This window comes from Crinia signifera, chromosome 4 (genome assembly GCF_055691185.1).
Source record: "Crinia signifera chromosome 4, ASM5569118v1, whole genome shotgun sequence".
NCBI lineage: Eukaryota > Metazoa > Chordata > Amphibia > Anura > Myobatrachidae > Crinia > Crinia signifera.
Genome location: NC_139220.1, coordinates 261,049,351 through 261,057,908, shown reverse-complemented (window position 1 = coordinate 261,057,908; position 8,558 = coordinate 261,049,351).

The following is an 8,558-nucleotide window of genomic DNA, read 5'->3' as shown; positions in this document are numbered from 1 at the left end:
TTCTCTTTGTGCTTACTACGGTTTCCTTTCACAATCCTAAAATATCCTGGTAGGTTAATTGGCTCCCAACAAATTAACCCTAGAATGTCTGTGTGTGTGCGCATATACATGTGGTAGGGAATATTGATTGTAAGCTCCACTGGGGCAGAGACTGATGTGATTGTTCAACTATTATCTGTACAGCGCTACAGAATATGTGTGCGCTATAGAAATAACTGGAAATAAATATGGTACAGACACAGGGTTTGCAGGTTATAGAGTTTTTTCAGGTTTTATTCTATTGTTAGATGCTTGCAGGCTATGTCTATTATAAATGTCTATGTATGAATACCAGTCCACCATGTGACAAACACAGAGTTAGACATGTCACAACACTAGTGTAAACACTGATGAATCTCCGTCTCAGAGGCTGGCAGGGCAGAGCCTGTGTAAATAACTATGCAGACTGAGGCCAGACTGGGGACCTGCCTCATAATTAGCCATGATCATAACAGAGCAGACAGTGGTATGGGCAGCATTTGACCTGCAAGTCCCTTTGTCTACCCAGTGGTAGTAATTAGCTGGCCTCAGCTCACCCAGAGGTCAGGATTAAGCCAGTCTCTTAGCACATAATGTGAGGACACATAGCTGGCTCTGCTGCTAATCAATGCATCGTTTATTCTCAAGCAGGAAGAAGACACCACTTAGTCAAAATGGCAACCTACAGCGTTCCGTTACAAAATTAAAGATTTCTATTTACATACAGTATATGAAAATTTGGCATAAACTGGGATGCAGCAAATTCAACTCATTGATAACTGCAAAATAAACCATGACAACAGCAGGGACTTCATCTAAGGAGTGTATGCAATATAAATATTATTATATACCATCATGTGTGTGTAAAAGTTAATTTGCATGTAATCTTGTGATTTTTCTAGAAACTAAGCATGGCAGTGTGCTTCTGCACCAGGGCAGCATAAGGGGGGGCTGTCCCGGGCCACCGCAGTCAATAAAGGGGGCGGGTCTGGCCCCCCTGAAGTCCCTGAGCTACAGGGGAAAGCTCCAGGCATCATCATCTACGGCGGCGCTGGGCACACCAGCGGGGACAGGCAGCAGGGCGCATTTTGCCCTTTAAAAATCAGGCAGGGCGCAGCACCCAACTAAAACAGCCTAATAGGAACACTATAATCATGGCAACACCCTTATATTTAAAAAAAGAAAGAAAGGGAAATTTGTAAAGGCCCTAAACACAGGTCTGACTTATCCAAGGGTCAAGTCTAACCTAATTTTCCCTTTCACTTCCCCAGCATGGGTAAGTATGATTTGGCACTTGATGTGACATTTTTACATGTGATGAATCGCATGTAAGGACTCCCAGTGGAGAACAGGCTGTGGTGGCGGGCAGGAGATTTTAAAACTCCCATTCAATGATTGGCTGCTAGAGCTCACCTACAACAGTCAGACTGTCCATTCATTTGAATAGGAGATCTGAAATCTGACCGCCATCACAGTTTCTCATTCCGGCTGCAAGCAACAGGGGGAGGATGCAGAGGTCTGCTTAGCGCTTCCCCATTCTGCAGACTATAGGTGTGCCAGTGGCTGCACACCTATGGCCCTACAAAAAAAAAAAACGGTACTTGTGGAGTATCACGGCTCCCATCGTATGGCATCGTATGCCATATGTAGTGGCATACGATGGCATGCGATGCTTACCGATTTTTGCTCAAAAATCGTATGCCATCGCATCCCCATCGTATGCCATATGTAGTGGCATACGATTTTTTACCGATTTTTGCTCAAAAATCGTATGCGATGGCACCCGATTTTGAACTGAAATGTGTATTAAACGAGTGAAATGCCCCCAAATGTCATTTTTCAATGCACCACCCCCACTATCAATGTCAACCCGAAGCGTGGCGAGCGCAGCGAGCCCGCGAGGGGCGGCGGTACGCCTCCTACGACATTTTCATACCCCCACTATCCATGTCGGCGTGGGGTTGAGAATAGAATAGTGTGGCGAGCGCAGCGAGCCACCGAGCCCGAAGCGTGGCGAGCGCACGCGGATACCTGTGAAGCCCGTGAGGGGACGCGTATAGCTGTGAAGGTATCCGCGTGCGCTCGCCACACTATTCTATTCTCAACTCCACGACGACGTGGATAGTGGGGGTATGAAAAGGACGTAGGACGCGTACCGCCGCCGCTCGCCACGGTTCGGGTTGACGTTGATAGTGGGGGTGGTGCACTATGAAAAATGGCATTTGGGGGCATTTCACAAGTTTAATACACATTTCAATGCATTCTGATGCATTTCAGTGCAAAATCGGGTGAGATTGTATGCTAAAAATCGCACGCGATGCAATCAGGATACGATGAAGAGGGAGCCGTGATACTCCACAAGTACCAAAAAAAACCTACAATGTACACATAAATCCGATTCAGATCATAAAAGGTGTGATCTACAAGATCCATTCCAATGCACACTGGAACAGGGGTCTGATATCAAACAGGTCAGATTATCCAGTTTTAATTGGAATGGAATAAAAACCTGCCAATTCAGATGTGTAAGGGCACCTTAAGGAAATATTTATCCAGTGATATGGGATTGGGGAAAACCATTTAGGGTAAGATATGGGAATGGCAGATGCATAACTACAGTCTAAATTACAAAGTGAGTTGCATCATATTACATAACCATTCTAGATTAAAGCACTCATTTATTTCAAATAAGGGAGTTTTAATCTACAGCCAGTAGTGGTGCATAACACCAAAACACAAAGATTCTAGATTGGACTGGATTTTGTCAAATTAAATATTTACGACACTCGGTTTCACTGGTCATCACCGGTTTTTTTTTTATTAAACAGCCAAAATTTCGTAAACTTTGTGATTGCAAAGAAAACATTTTCTGCCTTCCTAAACAATTTTTTTTTAAATTTAGGACCAGTTATATCATAAGTACACCATATATACAGCAGTTGTGAAAAGTGCTAAAACAAAAACAAAGCTTGTAAGACCAAATCAGAACCAAAAAAACAAAATCACTTAACAAAAATGTGCCAACACAAACAGAAGAGATTACACAGTCAGTGACAACCATTTGAATTTGTAGTGAAAGGGAACAAAGCAAACAAAAGAGGTGTAATAATTAAACAGGGCGGCTGTGTTGTAAGAGGCAAAGAAAAATAAATGTGTTACTATAGACCAAATACAACTGTATGTGTATTCGCAAACTGAAATGTAGGATTGAGCACGCTTTAGTAGTAGAGAGGCAGCCATCTTTCTTGCATACAATCAGCTGCACAAGTGCTGCCAAAAACTGCTGTTCCTTTCACATACATCTGATTAAAAAGCGACCCAGCCAAGGAAACCGATAAAAACAAACATTAAACAATTATTTTGTATATAAACTAAAATCTCTAGCAAATAAGGCTGCCTCATGATCTCATTCATAGTCTTATTACAATGTTGACGTTTGCACTCTGCAGCCAGGACAGTCCAGGAACAGAACTTGGCAGAAAGCGCACTCTGAATTTACTTAGTAGTGTAATTGTATAAAAGGCAGACGGCAGACGGTCAGCGACTCCTGAACCTGAATTTGGGCTGTCTGGGAAGAAATGCTATATTTGGCAGCTGCACAGTGCCGTGTTCAGTTCAAAATACTCTCCTTTGATCATAAACCATTTTAACTACTTCAGCCTATTCCTACGCACTGCTAATCCGACCACCCATGTGGCAACAATCTGCCTTTCAAACCCGCTGGGAATATTTGTATCACTGGTGACAACTTTGACACTTCAGCTAATGCCTGGTGCCACTGAAGTAAATTCCAGGCTAGAATACCAGCACAGAATAGAACAGTGGTCACACAGACCATGATTCCCAAACATATTCCCTCATATCTATTGTGCTATACACACACACGGGTATGGGTAGACATGACTTGGGTTGACACATAAAATAGGTCGACATTATTGGAAGGCTGATTTTTTATTTTTTTTCCAAAAGTTGAAATGGGCACCAGCAAAGTGTAACGCTGCGCTCACCATGCTTCGGGCACGGTGCCTTGCTACGCTCAGCACACTATTCTGTTCTCAGTCCAGGCCCTAGGGCAGTGATGGCTAACCTTGACATTTAAGCTGTTGTTGAACTACACATCCCAGCATGCTCTTCTACAGTTTTACTATTTGGCCATGCTAAAAATGATGAAGGGCATGCTGGGATGTGTAGTTCAACCACAGCTGGAGTGTTAGGATTCGCAGCCATCACTGCCCTAGTGGATTGTAGGGCATGTAATACCGCCTGTCTGAAAAATATATCATATATATATATATATATAGCGGGGGTTGGCGGCACTCAGAAAAACGACACCACACAAGGCTTTTAAACCGACGTTTCTGTGCTCAGCGGCACTTTTATCAAGGTGCAGGAACAAAGACAATACATACAAATAACATTTAACTACCCTACCTGATCTTCCGTACCGCCCGTCGCCTCCTCCTGGACTGGCGTCAGATGATGACCTCACAGCGCTGGGTGGTGCGGCGGGACGCACGGAAAGACCACGTGTGCCGGGTGCCGCTATGGAAACGCCTCAACAACGAGTGCGGTATCCAAGCAACGCCCTATAAACAAAGACAGAAAAAACCATTACCAAATGAGCGATGTGTTTACAGCAAACACATCGATAACCACCAAAAAACATTACATATTGGCAACAGGTGTTCAGGTTGTACTTGCATAAATCTGCACTGCGGTTAATGTGTAATACATATTTAAAATTACGTATGTAAAGGATTCCTGTAAATGACATACGTATTCGCAACAAGAGCTGCTATGGTACATTAAGAAATAACTATGTAAAAACACAGTGAAACAATCGATAACAATGGAAATTACCACCTAAACCTCGCATTTAAATAACAAAAGGAGCAGGAATTATTACATCCTATAATCATTTAGAAGCATTCTCTAAATGCTGTATTGGTAACTGAATGTATATCATAGAAAACAAGATAACCCCAAGTTCTCATTGAGACCTTTGGGGCTAAGGGTTTCTAGTGTGAAGATCCACCTACTCTCCAGCCGGAGGAGGCGGAGTGATCTGTCACCCCCTCTTTTTAGGGGGGGTACATGATCGATGATCCGATAGCGTAGGGAGGCTAAGTTGTGTTTTGCCTCGGCAAAATGCCGAGCCACTGGTTGTTCATGGTGGCCGGCCTTGATCGCTGCTTTTATTGCCGATCTATGAGCCGCAGCCCTCTCCTTGAAAGGCCTATCAGTCTTCCCCACGTAGTGTTTACCGCAGGGGCAACTGATAAGATAAACAACGAAATTAGAATTACATCCCACTCTATGGTGTATCTTGTATCTCTTCCCGGAATACGGGTGACAAAAAGACTCACATGGTACCATATACCCACATGTAGTACACCCCGTACATTTTACACAACCTTTCCATCACGGCAACAACCGCGTTGATATTCAACCTTTCACCAAGGCAATTATCTGCAACAGAGTCACAAGTACTGTCTAAGGGCCTCAACTTTGTGCCAACTACAAAGCCAGACCCATTTAACATCAGAGTGGAACAATTCAAGTTACATAGGCAGCTGAAACTAAAAGAATATTTTCAAGACAAAGTTGCACTTCCATCCTCTGATATATTGCCAAAAGGAATCAGAAAAACTTCAAAATTTGACCCCCAGACGTTCAACCCGGCTATTAAAACGTTTTCTCGAATGGTTGAGCAGGATACATCCAAAGCCTTGAAGAATTACAAGGCTCCATACTCCAACTTCACGAAAACTGAGTGGGCAGCATTAAAAAGTCTAAGTGAAGATCCTACCATCACGATAAGGGCAGCAGACAAAGGTGGTGGCATCGTGGTATTAGATACAGGTGACTATGTGACAGAAATAAATTCACAACTAGCCGATACCACCACATACTTACCTTTGCCTAAAGATCCAACAAGTGGATACAAAGTTGAACTTGATGGGATTTTAGAACATGCCTTTATCAATGGTTACATTGATAAAAGAACTAAGGACAGTTTGCATGTGGCACACCCTGTGGTGCCAGTTTTATATTCTATCCCTAAGGTTCACAAAAACCCGACAAAGCCCCCGGGCAGACCGATTATCTCTGCCCGGGGTTCTTTGTACCAAATAATCTCACGTTATCTCGACATGTTTCTTCAACCATGTGTTCAGGGAGATGCTTATTATTTAAAAGATACTAACATGTTACTTGCCAAATTGATTGCATTACAGGTTGTTCCAACAAATTGTGTGATGTGTACGGTCGACGTAACGAGCTTGTATACGTGCATTCCGCACAATGCAGGCTTGGACGCCGTCAGAGTGCTCATCACAGACAATCCATTGTATTCTGGACCTGAGGTTAGGTTCTTTATGAAATTGTTGGAATTAACCCTAACCCGTAACTATTTTGTTTTTAATGGCAGGTTCTTTTTACAACAGAAGGGCTGCGCGATGGGGTCCTCAGTGGCCCCATCGTTTGCGAACTCATACATGTTCACAGTGGAGAGGGCCTTGTTCATTGACAATCCTGTCACCAGGGGGTCGTTACTATTGTACACAAGGTACATAGACGACCTCCTGGTGTTCTGGGTGGGCGATGTGGGGGTCCTACACGGTCTGATTGATGCCCACAATGTTACGAGTTCACCGGTAAAATTTACTTATGTATCTGATGCTTCTTCCGTCCATTACTTAGATGTGGAAATTCGCATCAATAATGGTAAGGTGGAGACGCTATTATATAGCAAGCCCACCGACAGAAACAACATTTTGCTTAATTCGAGTTTTCACCCCGTCCCACTCAAAAAGGGCCTCCCGTTCTCCCAGATGCTCCGGGCTCGGAGGATCACGAGTGAGCAGGGAGACTTGGAGGAATCCCTGACTGGGATGGTCAACAAATTCAAAGAAAGAGGATATGATACACCCACACTGCTAAAATCAAAAGAGAAAGTGTTGGGATTATCTAGGGAGGAATCCCTAATCCCCCGCATGTCAGCAAAGAATGTCGACAACAAGATTATTTGGGTTAATTCCTTTCATCCTGAAAGCCAAAACATTGGCAAGATCTCTAAAAAGCATTGGCCCATTGTAGCCACAGATCCCACATTGTCAGGGTTAAACGGGAAATCTCTGATGCACTCCTACACGAGAGGGAGGAGCTTGAGAGATTTTCTCGTTAAAAACGATGTCACGTACCCTTTATCTAACAAAGCTCCCTTTTGGGGTAACCCTAAAAAAGGTTGTGTAAAATGTACGGGGTGTACTACATGTGGGTATATGGTACCATGTGAGTCTTTTTGTCACCCGTATTCCGGGAAGAGATACAAGATACACCATAGAGTGGGATGTAATTCTAATTTCGTTGTTTATCTTATCAGTTGCCCCTGCGGTAAACACTACGTGGGGAAGACTGATAGGCCTTTCAAGGAGAGGGCTGCGGCTCATAGATCGGCAATAAAAGCAGCGATCAAGGCCGGCCACCATGAACAACCAGTGGCTCGGCATTTTGCCGAGGCAAAACACAACTTAGCCTCCCTACGCTATCGGATCATCGATCATGTACCCCCCCTAAAAAGAGGGGGTGACAGATCACTCCGCCTCCTCCGGCTGGAGAGTAGGTGGATCTTCACACTAGAAACCCTTAGCCCCAAAGGTCTCAATGAGAACTTGGGGTTATCTTGTTTTCTATGATATACATTCAGTTACCAATACAGCATTTAGAGAATGCTTCTAAATGATTATAGGATGTAATAATTCCTGCTCCTTTTGTTATTTAAATGCGAGGTTTAGGTGGTAATTTCCATTGTTATCGATTGTTTCACTGTGTTTTTACATAGTTATTTCTTAATGTACCATAGCAGCTCTTGTTGCGAATACGTATGTCATTTACAGGAATCCTTTACATACGTAATTTTAAATATGTATTACACATTAACCGCAGTGCAGATTTATGCAAGTACAACCTGAACACCTGTTGCCAATATGTAATGTTTTTTGGTGGTTATCGATGTGTTTGCTGTAAACACATCGCTCATTTGGTAATGGTTTTTTCTGTCTTTGTTTATAGGGCGTTGCTTGGATACCGCACTCGTTGTTGAGGCGTTTCCATAGCGGCACCCGGCACACGTGGTCTTTCCGTGCGTCCCGCCGCACCACCCAGCGCTGTGAGGTCATCATCTGACGCCAGTCCAGGAGGAGGCGACGGGCGGTACGGAAGATCAGGTAGGGTATTTAAATGTTATTTGTATGTATTGTCTTTGTTCCTGCACCTTGATAAAAGTGCCGCTGAGCACAGAAACGTCGGTTTAAAAGCCTTGTGTGGTGTCGTTTTTCTGAGTGCCGCCAACCCCCGCTATACGTCGCCATTCGTGGCTGGAATTATTCCCAGGAGGGCACCGGATCATTATCTACAACATTTACCAGCATACCTACTTGTTATTTGGGAGTGCCTCCTAACAAACTTTGTGTATATATATATATATATATATATATATATATATATATATATATATATATATATATATATATATATAT